The 18,661-nt window shown below is 40.4% G+C and overlaps 3 non-coding genes across 3 annotated transcripts; 1 reads left to right on the forward strand and 2 right to left on the reverse strand.

Moving 5' to 3' along the window:
- Positions 1–14,260: 14,260 nt before the first annotated feature.
- trnak-cuu (transfer RNA lysine (anticodon CUU)) lies at positions 14,261–14,333 on the reverse strand. The gene has a single exon. It is a non-coding gene; the product is annotated as a tRNA-Lys (tRNA).
- A 2,321-nt stretch (positions 14,334–16,654) lies between these two features.
- trnan-guu (transfer RNA asparagine (anticodon GUU)) lies at positions 16,655–16,728 on the forward strand. Its single transcript has one exon. It is a non-coding gene; the product is annotated as a tRNA-Asn (tRNA).
- Positions 16,729–18,370: 1,642 nt separating this feature from the next.
- trnak-cuu (transfer RNA lysine (anticodon CUU)) lies at positions 18,371–18,443 on the reverse strand. The gene has a single exon. It is a non-coding gene; the product is annotated as a tRNA-Lys (tRNA).
- Between the last annotated feature and the right edge of the window lie 218 nt (positions 18,444–18,661).

The following is an 18,661-nucleotide window of genomic DNA, read 5'->3' on the forward strand; positions in this document are numbered from 1 at the left end:
ATGATGCATTTAAAAGTTAATGGCCAAACGGATCTTTATAAAAGTCCACATTGTTATTGCAGATGAAATATAACACGGATAACATTAAATTAATATTTTTTTTATTAGGTCAAACTTTGATTAGTCACTCAAACCTTTATCTAAACCTCTCACCGTCGGTCGCGCATCTCCGCCATGTTTTGTAGTTTTTTTTAACACTTTCTACTCGTGTTTGTAGTTCCTCCTCCAAAGCGCAATGGGTTGTGTGCAATATTAGCACAGATCCACACTTCGAAAATCCACCGGAAATAGTAGACCATCCGGGGACTTCTGACACACTCTTTTCAACATACTATGCTTTGGGACACACTTATTTTAATCTCATACTATTTAGGACGGATAGTATGGACATTGAGAGACGCAGGGATAGCCATTATGTTAAGATAGTCTTAAGATCTAGCATGACCCACTAGAAGTTAGTCATGGGGAAGTCAGTCTTACTTTTCTGCATCAAAATATTAGACCAATCTATGGTTGTTGACTTAAAAAAGTTATGAACATTCAAAGAAAAAAAATTGATGACTAACTTGTAAGACTATAGTCTTAGTGGTTTATGCAACTAGCCATCATGTTTTTAAACCTCATTATCATAAATACATTATTGTAGGAGTCTAAATGCAGTTAATTGATAAATAATTTAATTTATGCGTTAAACAGTAATTTGCATGGTTCATTTTATGTGGAGAAAATTAATGGGAATATTTACAGTAATGCAAGGAGTTAATTGTGTAATTATCTAAAATGTGTGTGGATGATTTAGAGTGTATTTATATTACATTGGTGGTTTATTGGGAATAGAGGATTGTTATCGCATTTTTATCTTTAACTGCATGCACCTTTAAGTGTTGGAAGGAGATATGTTTGGAAAAGTGTATATTTTGTAATATTGTTCCCTATTTGGTTTTGTAAATTGATATTGTTCAATAAAAAAATAAAAAAGTAAAAAAAACCTTTAAGTGCTGGGAATACTCTCGCGAGAATTAGTGAGTGAGAGTTAGTGAAGTTATCTGTGTGAACAGTCAGGCAAGCAGAGAGTGAAGCCGTTTTTTTCCCCTTTACCTTTCTTTCTCTTTCTCGCTTCCCTTTTGTGTCGTTTTTTATTTTCTGTAATATTCCTGTGCTGATGTTTTTGTTGATGACCATATATATATATTTTTCATGGATATATTTTTCACGAGTTGTCCTGTGTATTTATTCAAGTGGATGTGGACGAAGGAAGTGGATAAAGCGTCAAGCTAAGGCTACATTCAGTGGAAACCTACAATTATATCAGGCTTAAACACAAAGAAACTTCACTTGATCTGGTGAATAATGTCCCTTGACAGTTACTTAGCAACCTGTTTACTTGAATTGGCATGACATCTGTGTTTCAATATCAGGTGTCCATCAACATGTTAAAAGGTGTGTGTGTGTGTGTGTGTAAGTGTAATAATAAAGCAGACGCATAGGAATTATCTGAAAAGTGGGTGGGACACGTTCTAAATCAACTGCCTTTCTTCTCAATATGACAGTTTTAAAGATTTTTTGTGACAAGATTATGTGGCAAATAAATCTGGTTTGGTCATTAACTTTTAAATGCATCACTATGCAAATTGCAAACACACGAGGAGTCTCTCCGCATGAAAGACCCACGATCAATGTTCTACTATATTCCTCGCCAAAACAGTAGTAACTTAAATTAAATCGAATGTGGAGGATTTTACCAGTAACAATGATAGGATGCATGTAACTTATGCCGCGTTCCAGGCAACCTGTAACCCGTGTTTTTCCAACCTTATACCCTTGAAAGTGCACTGGAACGGCAGTCAAACCCGTGACTTCCCACCCGTGAACTCGTACTAGATCGATGTACTCCCAGTTACAAGCTCTGACGTCACATAGCCCACGAAACCATACAAAACAGCAATGGTTTGTTTACATATAGCTACCACAATTCCTTGCGCTCAGGTAGTTTGGGTGACTGGCTTGTTCACACTACACGCGACTTTGTCGCTGCAAGTCGCCAGGGGCTGGCGATGAGGTCGCTAGTGGGCGTTCCCACTACTGGTTGACTAGTATGACATCCAAAAGACAGCGAATCAGCTTTCTTGCCATCCATCACTGCAGGCCCAGGGGCTGAGGAGAAGGATCACGTGCGCTCCACTCCTATTGGTTGTCGCTCGCGAAAATCGCTCTTCATTTGCATAAAGTTAAAAATTTCTCAACTTTGTCGCGTCGCTAGACACGCCCCATCTAGTCGCCAACAGTCGCTGTCGCGCGTGTCGCCGGAAGTCGCCCGCTCACCATTGAAATGAATGGTATCGCGTCGCTTGGTCGCGTGTAGTGTGAACGGGGCTTTACACCGCCAGCGACACGCAGCGACAAAGCGACATGATCCCATTCATTTCAATGGAGCGCTGGCGACATCCGGCGACACGCGCGACAGCGACCGTTGGCGACAGAATGTGGGCGTGTCAAGAGACAAGCGACAAAAGTTGAGAAATTTCAACTTTATGCATGAGAAGCGATTTTCGCGAGCGACAACCAATAGGAAAGAAGACTTTCAGTGGAGCTTACGTCACCGTCTCGAGTGCAGGCAAGACAGAAGAGTTTGAGGGAGATTTCATTTCACTGTTTTATATGATTTGACTGTAAGCACATACATGGATATAATAAAATGACGAATGGAAAAGAAACTGTCGACAGTCACAGTGAGTTTAATTCATATACATATAGTTCGAGTGTTGTAATTTTATGATGCAAGTTTAGCACTGCTGCAGCAGATCATTTTACAGTTTCCCCTGCATTATGTTGACTATTATTAGGAACAAGAAAATTAATTATTTGTCAAATTCGAATGACGTTTTAGAAATTTATGACAGAATGAGTGAGTTTAATTTGTTGATTGATCGATCGTTAATCTAGTAAATGATTTAATCCACTGAACACTGCTGTGGTAATATAAAAACACTCTCCCAACAGCATACTGTTTTTTTTTAGCCTAATTCCTAGTCAAATTAAAATGATATAGTTGTATATGTCACTTCTGACGGTATTTTGTATAGAAATATGGCCAGACGTGCAGTCAACCAATAACATTAGAGCGACGCACTACCTATGCGCACTACGAACGCCCACAAGCGACTTCACAGTACAGAGACAAGCGACATGTAGCGACAAAATCGCTGGCGGTGTGAACGGGGCTGTAGTTTGAAGTCGTGATTTACGTGCTCAAAAAACTGCCTGGAACGCAGCATAAGTGACAGAACTGTCCGGTTAAGACGCAGTGTGACAAAGTAGTGAACGCAATCATAATGTCGTTATTACGAGTGGGAAGCTCGGGATTTTCTTTAAGCCCCGATCTTAACGAGTTGGGGGCGTGTCAGTGAGAAACGTGGCAACATATAACAATACTTAAAGGTATTTAGCAGTGATATTGTCAGGCTTTTCTATTTAAGCTAAACTAATTGCCAGCACAAAATATGATAGCATTAAAAGTTGTGCTGGCAACGATTAATCGCATCCAAAATAAAAGTTTGTGTTTACATAACATATGTGTGTGTGTACTACTGAGTATAATTATTTTGTATATATAAATACACACATATGCATAGAATTTTTATTTATATATGAAATATTTATATACAGTATAATATAAATGATGCATAAATATATATATACATACACCATATATACATGCGGTTACGATGCGGCAAGGACGAAGCAGAGAGTGAATCCAATCGCAAGCACTTTAATAATCCAACAAACAAGTAATTCAGGGTAAACTCAGAACAAGGTACACACAGTACTAGGAACATCACAACATCAAACAACGACCGACAAACACCAACTGAAGAACAAGGGTATAAATACACAGGCAAACAAGCTAAACAAGATAACAAGGGGCGTGGCTAATCAGAAACACATGGGGAAACTAATCAACAAAACAAGGAACAGCTGAACATGAAAAGACAGGGAAACACATGACAGACAACAACAAGGAACAAAACACAAAACCCACACCGTGACACATGCATATGTGTGTATTTATATAATTATACACAGTGCACACACACATATTGTGTAAACACAGACCTTTATTTTGGCTGCGATTAATCGTTGCCCAGAACTAATTAAATTACAACAATATAATATGTAAATCTAAAGTTTACAGTGGCTTTATAAATTAATTAAAACCATAAAAAAGCAAAACACATGATGCACATTTCTTTGTTCTTCATTTTCTAAAAGTATATGTTTAAGAACCTTGCTGTATTTTTGTGAAATGAATTAAGGTACACCGCCATCTTGCTTCGATGAAAGTGACTTGAACACTTGTTCATATATGGATATGTCCCAAAGTTTGCCTACTCTTCTGCAACACACTTAACAGTATGTAATTTTCTTCACAAAACCAGTACATACTTTTAGGGCATAGTATAATGCCTTGTCCAAATACCTACACTTGTGGTCTTGGCACTTGAGAGCACATGCACGCGACAAGGAAGTAAAGACTGTCTCATGTCTTAAAAATGCAAAAGTGCAGTGCCCTTGGTTGTAAAAACATAAAGTGTTGCACATTTTATTGGTGCAAAGATGAGTAATGGTATGTGTAGGCCTATTTTGTACAACATTTGCAACTGTTTTTTATTACTTAAATTTGTGTCTTCTGTTAGTTACATACTGAACAGACATAGAAGTTTATTTTAAAATGCAAAGTATAGTGAAAATATAATAAATAAAAGCTCTGTAAACACTTGCATTTTTTGCAAGAAGTGTGTCCCAACGAGTAATCTACACAAAGTTCTACACACACTTGCAGTCTTTACGCCTGCTTGAACACTTGGACCAAATAGAGGAAATACGTCATGCAAGTAGACAAGTGGCCAAGTGCAAAGACCGCAAGTGTGTCTATTTGGACAAGGCATTAGTAGGCGACTTGGGACGCACGCTCCGCCCCATAACCACACTCATTGGCTCGTAGTCTTTCACAGTAGTTGTTTGTGTTTATATGTAGGACTGAGTAGTACATGAAAATGCAAGCAAATGCATTGTCTTTTTCTATGTTGTTCTAATCTGTGAACAATAAAATCTGTGCAATTTCACAATCCCTTCCTTATAATGCACAAAGAAAACAGCATTAGACCTTAAGATAGCTGACTGTAGCCTATATAGCTAACTACGCAATGGGCGGCGAAATGAACCTCAACCGACTGTACACAGATTGGTTTAGTAAGGGTCTTGTAAAATAGGATTCGGCTTGCTAGATTAAGGAATTGCTGTATGTCCTTATTTCATATCAGTTAATAAAAACGAGAAATTTAATTTCACAATCTATAGCTTCGGTCGTTATAGTGTAGTTCAAACTACTTAGCGATTACCCATAAATCGTGCTTTGAACCAATCGGATTGCTTGAGGCCCCGTCCACACTACTGCGTTTTCGTTTAAAAACGGAGACCTTTTGCTACGTTTGCACCTCCCGTCCACACTAAAACGGAAAAAACGAAGACCTAAAACGGAGAAGTTTAGAAACGCTGCCGATCCGTTTTGCGTTTTGAATCTCCGGAGGGCGTTTTAGTGTAGACGGGACAAAACGGAGAACTTTAGAAACGATGACGCAGAGGCTCACGTTCGGCTCTATGATTGGGTGTCATCAGTCGTGACGTATCCTTCCCTGATTCGTCAGCCACCCATCACATGTCAATCCGTTTCCTGTTTACACCGGCACGCGCATGCCCAGTGTTGGTGAATGGTCACGTGATCCGCGTTTTCAGGCGTTTTAATGTGGATGGAGATCAATTCTAATACGCAGATAAAACACTGGTGTGGATGGAGATCGTATTCGTTTGAATTCTCCGTTTTTAAACGAAAATGCAGTAGTGTGGACGGGGCCTGAGTCCTAAGGTGGGACTCATCTCTTCCCATAGACGGTAAAAGAAATGGACACAGCGACCCCATAGACTTCAACGGAGAAGCGTGAAGCCAATTAGAAGCAATCTCTTCCTGATGGCGGAGCGACTGCGCAGACTCAAACTGAGCTTGACGACGGAGATGTGACGTGAGAAACCTGTCTGACAGCTGTAAGTCTTCTAGTAGCTGTGCCAAGAGGAATCTGAATCATTCCCTTCCGAATCTCACAGAGACGGAGAGCGTGAGTAGAGCTGTCCATGAGCAGCAGGAGCAACTTTATGACTCTCTATGGGCTTCTCCCTCGACTTTATGCCTCCACGTCCCCACGATTGCCATGAGCCTCTCCTCCTGTCTATACGGTATCTTTGTATCTTACGTTATGGCCCCGTAGAAGCCGTTTTTGTAAAAATAGGCTAACGGTTGCGTCATAACACGCGACTCTCTGTCGCACAGTAGAGAAATTACCGTATAGACAGAAGGAGAAGCTCATGGTAATCTTTTACTGTCTATGAGGCAATCGGGTGGACGTGGAGGCATAAAGTCAAGGGAGAAGCCCATAGATAGAGAGTTCATAAAAGCAACGGGACAAAATATTTCAACAACAGATTCGTTTCTGATTTCAATTCAGATTTGTCTCGGCACAGCTAGAAGGTCAGAACGGTTGCTCACGTCACATCTCCGTCGTCAAGCTCAGTTTGAGTCTGCACAGTGCGCTTGGCTATCAGGAAGTGAGTGCTTCTAATGGGCTTCAATTCTCTCCGTTGAAATCAAGGGGGTCGCTGTGTCCATTTCTTTTACTGTCTATGGTTATGACGCAACCGTTAGCCTATTTTTACAAAAACTGCTTCTACGGGGCCATAACGTAAGATACAAAGTCATGGAGCCTGTTATACATTGTCGTGTTGCTTTAGAAATAAATAAACAATGGACAAATGGAGTCTTTAAACGCCTCAGATGTAAAGTTATTCGCTGTCAAAGTGACGCCAAAATGAATGGGAGTCAATGGAATGCTAACAGCAGGAAGAAGGCTTGCTAATCAATGGCGGCCCCCGGGGAGACTTCAGTTTCCGGCTGGTGGATTACCCCCTTGGTGGAATCCAGTCAAGCCAGACGCACATTTTTTATGCGCGTCTAATCGTGCATTTAGAGTATGGGTGCTGGGAGGGGTCAAAATGGATGTAAAGACTTAGAGAAGTTTCCTTTATACTTTTGCTGACATTTTTTTCAATGGATTGCAGTTCACGGCGACCCAAAATATTACTGCATAAAATGTCATTTAACTGCACTTAAAAAAAAGAAGGATAATTAGATAATTTCCTCCACTCATGAAAAGTTTTTCTTCAGAGGTTTGTTGACATTCTAGTTCAGAGCTTCCCCATCTATCACTGTATCACCTTTCAAGTAATTTTACTGTACAGTTTTGGAGAAAATGGAAGGCAAAATCACTCAAAAAATCAAAGTGAATTTTAGCACTTACATCATTTCCCATTTTCAAACACTCATACAACTTTTTCCTTTCTTTCAATTGATCATTGTTCAGAGTGACCCTGAATATTATTGTATCCATTTTCAAATCATTTTTATTATATACGTTTTGAGAAAATAAAAGGCAAAATCACTCAAACAGAGAAGTGCATTCTAGCTCTCACACCAAACTTATAAAACATTTTCTTTTATAGGTTTAATTTTCTCAAAAATTATACAGTAAAATTAATACGGTAATAGTCAGGATCACTCTAAAACAATATCAATTGAAAGAATGACCTATAAAGAAGGCTTTTTATGAGTGTTTGATTTAGGCAATAGGTCTGAGTGCTAAAATGTAAAGTAAAATGACAGAATTAAATGACTTGATATTTGATTAGTAAATCTTAATAAACTTACCTTCTCGGAACCCAGAGGCTTCCTATTAGTGAAATATATCCTTAGGCAGTGCCAGAGAATGATGATGTGTTTGATTGATCGGTCGGAAGAGAATGAGCACAGGTGCATTACTCACTGCTCCCCCGTGGCCAACAAAGGGAAGGTTGTTCCTCTCGTAAAGCCGTTGCCATATCAACAGCCACTGGTGCAAGTTTAAGTGTGTAAAGGTGTGCCACACCTGTCAGTTGTGTGCCAGTTGAGGCGTCATCATCCGAGATGAAAGCTTCCTATAGATAGACAACAGAAGCCTACACAAGGGCTGCGTCAGAAAACTGAAAAATCCTGCACTCCAAGGTCGGAAGGAATGCAGTCTTAGTTTCATTTCCTTTTTCCTGCAGATACTTTATCTTCATCAAGATTGCGTCTGAAAGTTGCGGCTGATCGTCAGTTTGTGTAAATGTACAGTTTTGTTTTCCACCTTTGATGTCATTTCTAGCGAGACTACTATGGTAGTCATTAAATATTCACTTAGTTTTTACCAGTGGCGGATCTAGAAAATTTTACATGGGGGGGGGGCAAAGGGGTGGCAAGAGGTCTTGGCAGGGGTAGACGGTGGGAATCCCTTACAAACACAAAAACACAGTAGTTAGTTTAATCATGCCCTTACACACTAAGGTTTTTAGGGTAACACTTTACTTGAAGGGGTGTGCATAAGACTAACATGACACCTTCATAATCATGACATGACACATGTTATGAATATGAAGGAAGTTTTATGCATGTTTATGACAACTGTCATTAAGTGTCATTCGCTCAATTATGACATTTTTATGCAAATATGACATTGTTTGAGATGTCTTTGTTATGACACCTTGACATAAACCAATACATCATAACCTGTCAGTGTCTTTGTCATGACAACTTGACATTACTAAGACAACACAACCTGTCATAAACATGACAACTTTTTAATGACAAATTCAATTTTGTACCACTGTAGTTGAGGTCACGAAAAATATTCATGACACAGTTATAATGGCCTCATGACAGCCAGTGTCAAAACCAACCACATGACAGTTTAACTTAATTTAATGTCAAGTTGTCATGACAAAGACACTAGGTTATGATGTTATGGTTTATGTCAAGATGTCATAACAAAGACATCTTAAAGGAGGTCTCTGCGGAACAAAAATGGGTGTTTCTAAATTTGTGGGTGTTTTTTTCACACTGGTGGGTGTTTATAAATCATGCAATGAAAATGATGCCCTTCTCCCGACCCCACCCCTAAGACCTACCCACATGGGCGTGGGCGAATCAGGTAACGCGGTTGAAAACGCCCCTCTGTTTATGGCCTCGCCCCCTGATCTGGTAACTCCTATTACCGTCTGCAGAGACCTCTATTTGTTTGAATCAGGGACGTACTATTTGAGGGGCAGGGGGAGGGGCTTTAATAAAAATTAACAGTTAATAAAAAAAATTAATAAAAAAAAAAAACAGTTTTTGGATCATCAAAGTTAGGGGGGCAGCTGGGGGGGGGAGGGGACGGGGGGGGGGACTCTCTGCTTGCCTTGAGCTCGATTCAACGTTAAGCTTGTAATAATGTATTTAACTCCAATGGTACCGGTGGATTTCCGCGGGAAATTCGAGCATGTCTTTGCGTCATTACGTCACATCTGTACACATAAAGAAGAGTCTCGGCTAGTATAAGCTATATTGCGTGTGAGGATGATGGAGGTGGAGATTTATAGCCTTTTCTCACAGCACTTGATATAATTAAACTGGAGACTCAACCGCTGTAAAATGCAAAAGACTTTGGACTGAGAGTTTGTAAAAAAGAGACTGCAACCGGCCCATGCGTAAACAAGGATAAATAAGCTATCTGAAGGGCATTACATGTCGTCACGCAATGCTGATGTTGAACATTAACAATTTGACAACAAAGTATAAGTTGTGCAATTTGACGTGATATGATAAGCGACCGTTAGATTTAATCAGCGCTGTTTACTGCAATGCTTTTTTCAGTTAGTTGGTCAGAACAAAAGTGGATGTTACTTGTTCAGATTACATTTTCCGGTGAAAATTCTTATGTTGGTCATACTTCCAAAAGAATAATCTGTGATTCTGAATGACAGTATCGACACCGGCGCGGCGACTGACAGCCACACACTCTCCTCAAACATTGTGTTCATCCGCGCTGTGCCGTGCCGAGGCACAACTAAAGTTGATAATTCAGCGAATAACTGCAATTGCAGATTTCAAACAGAGGTGGCGACAAAGAGGAAAAAAATGTGGACTGCAGCTTTAAAATTGAACGTAACTTTTCAAGAAATGAATGAAAATATAAATTGAAACTTAATAAAATGTCTTTGAAACTGGAAAAAAAATTTTTTTGACTTTATTTTTAATACAATGCATGTTTTACTAACTGTTTTATCTGTTTTTTATGTCGCTGATCTGTACTTACAAATGCGCTCCTGACGTTTTCGTTTACTCTCTCTGATTTTTCGTTCGCCATTCAGGCACATATCTCTCATGGGGGCGGGGCTAACAGCGGTGTGTTCTCATTGGCTACTGAGTTTTTGATGGACAGATTCTTAACCTGGAAGTGAAGACGTCAGTGTTGTGTTTACATGGGAGCGTCTGTAAGCGGCTTCCTATTTAATTTTAGTGATATAAAGTTAGAGTTTTGTGTGTGCAAACGCTACCTGCAAAGCCATTGCCTGATAGGGCAGCGAGGCAACAAGTCACTGCATAAGTTTTCGGACACAGCGCTGTCAGACTGTGTCATAGGCGGAGATTAACTTTTTTAAATTCAATTCTTGTCACATTTCTGAATTACATTAATCATGTTTGCATATTATCAATTCAAAATGGCGAAATTTCATTAAAAAAAAGTTTAGTAGTTTGCATCACTAGATAGTCTATTCCTGTCGGTCGCTGAACATCATAAAACAGTTGTCTAAATACTTACCCAGATAGTACACGTACGTCTTCAAGATGTCTGTTAAAGATCACTTCATCTGGAAAGCATCTCCTGTTTACTAACATCTGATAGACTTCTTTAAGATGTCAGTTTAACAGACATATCATTACATCTTAAAGACATTTTCTAAACGTCTATTTGACATCTGACAGGAAACGTCCTATAAACGTATTGCAGATAAGCAAACACTCTAAAAAAATAGTACGTCTTCCAGATGTAAACATGCACATCAAATAGACGTCTCCGTGATGTACGGATGTATGCACCTTTTTATAAGATGTAAAATAAGTCTCTGATGTCCCTGTAGTGTGAAGATTTAGCCCAAAATACCTAACAGATAATTTTTTACAACATGTTAAAATTGCCACTTTTGGGGCGTGAGCAAAACACGCCGTTTTTGTGTGTGTCCCTTTAAATGCAAATGATCTGGTGCCTCAAGCCTAGTTCACACTACATGATTTTAAGCCTGATTTGCAAATCGTTGAGCTCGCCGACAGGTCATGGTGTTATCGCGTGCAAATCGCGGGGGATTAGCGGGCGATGAACGCTCGCCAATCTGTTAGAATGAAACAGCCAACAACGCATCAAAGACGCTCGCAGACGCGTCGCCGAGCCCAGAAAAATATCTAGCATGCTAGATATCCAGAGCTGTCGCACGACTCAAGCTCACGTGATGTCATGAGCTACAGCCAATCAGAGCAAGGCATGTTCGCGACGCGTGTTGTGTTCTTCTTCGTCTTCTTCGCTGGGTATTGGTGCGCGTGCTGTTTCGCGTCATTTCCGTTTCGTTTTTATCGCGTGATTTTTCGTGACAAAACGTGGTTTGTAGACAAGATAGAATCGTTGGGTGACAGAGTTGTTGTCAACTCGTGTAGTGCATTACCTCCTGTTACGGATCAATCACGTTGTGTCGTGTGGTGTGAACTAGCTCAACAACTTGAACACTCCTGATTTCACAGAGAGCAAGTCATGTAGTGTGAACCGCACAGTTCAGCCCGACGTGTTAATCAAATCAAATCAAAGTTTATTTATAAAGCACCTTTTTACAACAACAGGTGTTTACCAAAGTGCTGTACATACAAATAACAAACAACAAAACAAAAGAAAAACAAGTGTTTTTAGTTTTAAAATCATGTAGTGTGAACAAGGCTTCAGGTGTTGTGTATTGGTATTATTCAGTTCAGTTCCAGTGTCCTTGGCCTCGTTTCGAGAAGAGGGCGGAGCTTCAAGAGCTCGTGCTTCAGTGTCAGGACGATCTCATCTCAGGTCCAGGAATGATCATATCAGGCCAGAAACTGTCACAGCAGTGTTCAGTTTTACCCGGAGTCGGACAATAATGCCTACTAGCCTGGCTAACGTCAGACCACGTCTCATTGACATTGAGACGTGGTCTGGGAACCACATGTTCATTTTCTCGTATTTGAGGCGTGGTTTACGAATGCCCAGAGCCGTTTATTGGGTGCTACGAATGTCTATCAAATGCATCTGTATTCTAGCCAATCGTTTCAATTATACCAGATGACGTAGCCTATGTAGAGCGACAGAAATTAGACGAGGAAGAAGACGATGGGTCAGAGATTTATTTGCGTTCTAAACTACTTAGAACAATATCCAAGCATCGAAAGGTAACTTCGCGTCTGGTGCCATGTTGGGTCCATAGATATAAACAAACTGCTTCGGTGTGTCGCATAGACGCATAGACAGTAAAAGAAATGGACAGAGCGATCTCATTGGAACTCAGTTGAGACAGTTGAAGCCCACTTTTAGCGATTTTTGAGAACTTCCGTTCCTGACGCGCAGACTCAGACCGACTCAAACTAAGCTTGATGACGTGAGCAACCTGTCTGACAGACGTTAATCTTCTAGTAGCTGTGCGTGAAAACTGCCAACGTTAATCTTGCAGAGACGGGGAACTTGAGCAAAGAGTTCTTTGGCGTGAGTGAGCAGGAGTAAGTATTCCGTTGCTTTTATGGACTCATTATCTATGGGTTTCTCCCTTGACGGGACGTCCCCCCGATTGCCTGCGAGCTTCTCCTGCTGCCTGTACGGTAACTTCTGTACAGCGCGACAGAGAGTCGAGTGGTTATGACGCAATCGTTAGCCTATTTTTACTAAATCTGTTTCTACGGGGCCATAGTGTAACATAGAAGGTAATGGAGCCCTTTATACATTGTCGTGTTTCTTTAGAAATAAATAATGGACAAATGGAGTCTTTAAACGCCTCAGGTGTAAAGTTATTCGCTGTCAAAGTGACGCAAAAATGAATGGGAGTCAATGGAAATGCTAACGCAAGTGAAGTTCTGCTACAACATGGCGGCACCCGTCCGGCTTCAACTTCCGGTCGATGGATTACCCCCTTGCATAGACGTCGCCATCGTCTTGCTGCTCCCTCCCCGTTCTGTGATTGGTCCCCTCGCTGAGGCGAAAATTTGGTCCATGGTATCCAGACTGCCTAGCAGCGTGAATAAAATCAGTATGGGGAAACCCAGGCTAAATGCCCACAGAGCCAGAGAATATATGCTGCATGGAGACAGAACAGGTATAGTTTAATTACGGTTATAACTTTGCTTTTACCCACTAGTAGTGGACCCGTCCGAATGATGGCCAAATTTTTACTGACGAGTTTTATGATGTTTATTGTAGCCTACGTCACACAAAATATGAAGTGTCCGTTTTACTCCAGAAAATAACTATAAGAGCTGAGTAAACACAGTAGCCTAGCCTATATAAGTGCGGATTAAAGTCCATAAACTCTCTCTCTCTCTCCCTTGTATTGTAATTAACACACACACAGCGAATTACACAAAAACACTCGATACAACTAACATCAAATATATTCAGGGGATTCTTAATAAACGGATAAACCTTATAGCCGTAAAACAACTCTGGTGAACTGTAACAATATCCCTTTCATTACTGCCGTGTCCAGTATCTCTCCGGAGAAGCTGGGTTTATGTTTGCGCGAATCATTTTACATGATCGTTAACACTGCAGTCTGGACTCTGGTGTAAAATGATTCTCGCAAACATAAACCCAGGTGAGTAAAGTATTTTATTGAGCAGATTGCCATATGTAACTCTCTAACAGAGTTAATTGTGAAGCATTCTCTATTGTGAAGGCTCATTTCATTATGGTTGTTGTATCGCTTGGCTGGAATTTATTTTCAAAGTAGGTGTGTATTAATGGGTAAAGATACAGCAACGTCTTCAGCTAGTTGAGATCCTTTCCATCTAAACTGGTTATATCTCTTTAACTGTCTTATAGGGAATGTTTTATGAGCAGTAGAATAATCTCGCTCTTTTTTTCTTTTTTTTAAAATAATTTATGAGAAAGAACTATAGGCGCAATGACGCAGAACCGAAGCGCACCCTAAACAATGTTCTTCCGCAAAATGCATACAGTTTTTAACCGCTAGAGGGCCAAAGGTTACAACTAGTGTACATTTAATTTACAATAAATATTTAATATGCAAAATTAAAATGTATCGCCCAACGTGGGGCTCGAACCCACGACCCTGAGATTAAGAGTCTCATGCTCTACCGACTGAGCTAGCCGGGCTAGGTATCCAAGGCTGAACCACGTGACTTTAGTTTATCGCGCTCAAACAGAACATGTTCAGAGAAAATAGACCGGGTGAGTTCCTAATGACTTAATATTACATTTTCAACTCGATGGCAAGACGTCTGCTTCTTGGCAAATCTTCAGAATCTGGATTCGTCCAATTTCTTGTCATCTTTAAATCTCGAGTTGTTTGTTGCAGCAGTTCATTGAGGCGATTCTACAGCTATGTAACAAGTTACTTTTCTTATCTAAGTTAACAGCAAAGCATGTGCACATTTTTTAATTTAGTCATGTTAGATTACACTGTTCAGTACTAACTTTACTGTATGGCTAAAGTAGCGATGGGTCGACGGAATGAAGAAGAACTAACGTGATTATATGCAGCAAGGTGTCCAGTTTGCATGTGACTAGATTTTTTAAGTCCAAACCAGGACACACGTGAGTTTCAGTTTTTTTTCTCCATTTCTTTACAGTCTGGTTTTGACCCACCCACCCTTCTCTGAAATAGTGATATGAAATATGAGTAGAGTAGCCTATGAAAGTTAGAACAATGGTTCTCAACAAACTTTCAATGGGTCTTTCAATGACTTCAAATTGTTTAAAATAGGACAAAACAAGCATTATAATAAGCTAAAGCAACTTAAAATCAATATCTCATACTATTTGTTTTTTTTTATATATAACAAATATAGATATATAATATAGTTATGCCAAGCTCTAAAATATTTTATTGACTAGAAATTGTCCACAACAAATATTGTTGTGAAGTGGATAGTGAAGTCAAAAAGGTTGAGCTCCAAAATTAGAGCAACAAATCTTTTGCAGTGTATTTATTTTAAGCCTAATGTGTTTTAACCCGTTTAGAAACCTCAGTTCCATTTCATTGGGTTTTGAATAAAATCAAATGCAATGCAAAGCAAATAGAGATAAGGTCAACAAATGTTGTTGTTGTTGTTGTTGTATATTTTGCATGTACTGATAAAACAAACATACTACTAACTATAAAATAATTTTAACACAGACGTTGCAGGTGTTGGAAAAATGTGCCCCCAGGTGTCCCGACTGCGACGAGTGTCCCGACTGCGACGAGGTGTCCCGACTGCGACGAGGTGTCCCGACTGCGACGAGGTGTCCCGACTGCGACGAGGTGTCCCGACTGCGACGAGGGTCCCGACTGCGACGAGTGTCCCGACTGCGACGAGGTGTCCCGACTGCGACGAGGTGTCCCGACTGTGACGAGTGTCCCGACTGCGACGAGTGTCCCGACTGCGACGAGGTGTCCCGACTGCGACGAGGTGTCCCGACTGCGACGAGTGTCCCGACTGCGACGAGTGTCCCGACTGCGACGAGGTGTCCCGACTGCGACGAGTGTCCCGACTGCGACGAGTGTCCCGACTGCGACGAGGTGTCCCGACTGCGACGAGTGTCCCGACTGCGACGAGTGTCCCGACTGCGACGAGGTGTCCCGACTGCGACGAGTGTCCCGACTGCGACGAGTGTCCCGACTGCGACGAGGTGTCCCGACTGCGACGAGGTGTCCCGACTGCGACGAGGTGTCCCGACTGCGACGAGGTGTCCCGACTGCGACGAGTGTCCCGACTGCGACGAGGTGTCCCGACTGCGACGAGTGTCCCGACTGCGACGAGTGTCCCGACTGCGACGAGGTGTCCCGACTGCGACGAGGTGTCCCGACTGCGACGAGTGTCCCGACTGCGACGAGGTGTCCCGACTGCGACGAGTGTCCCGACTGCGACGAGTGTCCCGACTGCGACGAGTGTCCCGACTGCGACGAGTGTCCCGACTGCGACGAGGTGTCCCGACTGCGACGAGTGGCCATCATTATATACAGCCATCATAAAAGGTAGAACATGAAAATATGCTTAATAAGTTTAATGATTGACACTTTACAATAAGGTTTCATTAGTTAACATGAACTAACAATGAACTGCACTTCTACAGCGTTTATTAATAGTTAATGTTAATTTTAACATTTACTAATACATGATTAAAATCAAAAGTTACATTAGTTAATGCACTGCGAACTAACATGAACAAACAATGAACAGCTGTATTTTTATTAACTAATGTTAATGCAAGATTAATAAATACTGTAACAAATGTATTGATCATAGTTACTTCATGTTAGTTAATATGTTAACAAATGAAACCTTTTTGTAAAGTGTTACCATTTAATGTACCAGTTTCTTAATAATAATCATATTCAGGCTACAGTGTACTTACACTTTCCATTGTCATGTGTCCTCTAGTATGCTTACGTTCACATGAACTGCTTCGGTTTTGAGTGTGGAGACAATACCGTCTCTGTGGCGCAATCGGTTAGCGCGTTCGGCTGTTAACCGAAAGGTTGGTGGTTCGAGCCCACCCAGGGACGACATAGCTTTTGATTCATAAGTCCTGATAGGACTTCAATGGCATAACCTAACCAGGTATAGTTGTGATTGAATCTGTGCTTTTGTTAAATAAATTATTGATGCCTTCCTTTTTTTTCTGAGAAAGTCTGTTGGGGGGGGGGGGGGGGGGGACAAAGGGGAAAGGAGAGGAAAGGAGAAGGACTAATGTCACACCAATGATTTTGAAAGTGTACGTTTATCATAAATTATCGTAAAAATATTTTCATATACATTCCTATACATTTATATGGGAGTAAAGTTGATCACAAGGTTCCCGGTTCGAATCCCGCTGTTGCCTGAAATTAAGGTTGTTGTTATTATGCCTGTGAATTATGTTTTAGCATCAAAAATCACAACTGATTTCCACATTACTCAGCGATTGGCTCCCTTCCAATCTCAGAATGGAGAGCGAGCTCAGCGATTGGATGAGGAGAGGGTGACGGAAACAGCCAATCCTGATCCAGGTACCGCCAGAGATGCAGGTAACCTCTTCTGTGATGTCATTGTTTACTCTTTTTATTTGCTTTCGTTTTATACAGACGCTCAAGCAACTACAAACAACTGGCATATGGAGCGAGATTAATCTAAATAATAATTCACGCAAAAGACGTGTCGTAGCCAAATTTGAAACCTAATTCACATGCACATAAAACAATTCAGGTGTTTTGTGGTTCAATAATAAGCTTAAAAATAATAAATTTTAACCCTCATCCTTCCCTCGGGTCATTTTGAAAATGATTGAACAAAAATTGAATGGATTTGAGGAGTTTTGTGGTTGAAATTTAAAAAAGTAAACATCCTTCGCTCGCGGGTCACATTGACCCCCTTAGGAATGAATGTAATACGAGGAATGCTTCAGTACACAAAGAAAAACCTAAAAAATGCTCAAAATTCAAACGGCAAACATTTACCAAAAAATGATTGTATGATTGTCTACATGTGTATCTGAATGCATCCTGTAGAGAACTGCCTTTAGGACCCAGGGGAAACGGCGCATTTGCTCCATATGGAGCTATAAGGCCATCTAGTGGCAAGAGTCATGAAATATCATGTTATATTATTATTTTTCCACAAGAGGTCGACAAACACCCTCGATTAAAAGGGCTGAATTAAAAGGTTTAGGCATGAAATTGTAAGTTATTTTGGATTTAAGTTGAAAGAATGTGAGGAATGTGCTTAAATGACTAAATTACTATTTATTTCATTGATTGAATATAGTAATTTAAAGGTAAATAAAAAATAAAATAAATATTATTAAAATGAAATAAAAGCTTTCTGGACAAAAAAAATAGAGTAAGTATAATTTTAGGGCTTCGGGTAATTTTGTCTCGCGAGTGATGAAGGATTGTGGACAGTTGTACATCTGTGAATTGTTTTGCATTTGTGAAACGTATTTTATGAACATAATTGTATTTTGCGCACGTGAATTGATTTTTGTGCTCTTTTTTTTGTGCACATGAAATTAAGTTTCAAGCATGTGAATTTGCCTTGCGCATTGTGCATCATATCTTTTATGGGAATTATTATTGAGGCCAATGTGCCTCTATAGGGGTCGATTGGTGTTTTTTTTCTTCTAAGTGTTTACATAACAAATGTTTAATGCACTAAGAAGTTAAAACTATGCGCCCAACGTGGGGCTCGAACCCACGACCCTGAGATTAAGAGTCTCATGCTCTACCGACTGAGCTAGCCGGGCTGACGATCTGTCTGTGTTAACTCAAAATCCCAAAATAAATGTGAATGATATATCACATTTATCTCTCTTTTTTTTTATATGTTTCCTTCTTCCTTTTATTGTTGATGGATGATTAACAATACAAGGAAGAGTTTCGTGCTGAGCTAGGGCCGGGCTAACCGCAAAGCTTTTAAAGACCTCCTGAGCTCCTCAACTAGACAGCATTTTTAACCACAAAT

The sequence above is a fragment of the Rhinichthys klamathensis genome, unplaced genomic scaffold (assembly GCF_029890125.1).
Source record: "Rhinichthys klamathensis goyatoka isolate OS25496 unplaced genomic scaffold, OSU_Roscu_1.1 h1tg000405l_1, whole genome shotgun sequence".
NCBI lineage: Eukaryota > Metazoa > Chordata > Actinopteri > Cypriniformes > Leuciscidae > Rhinichthys > Rhinichthys klamathensis.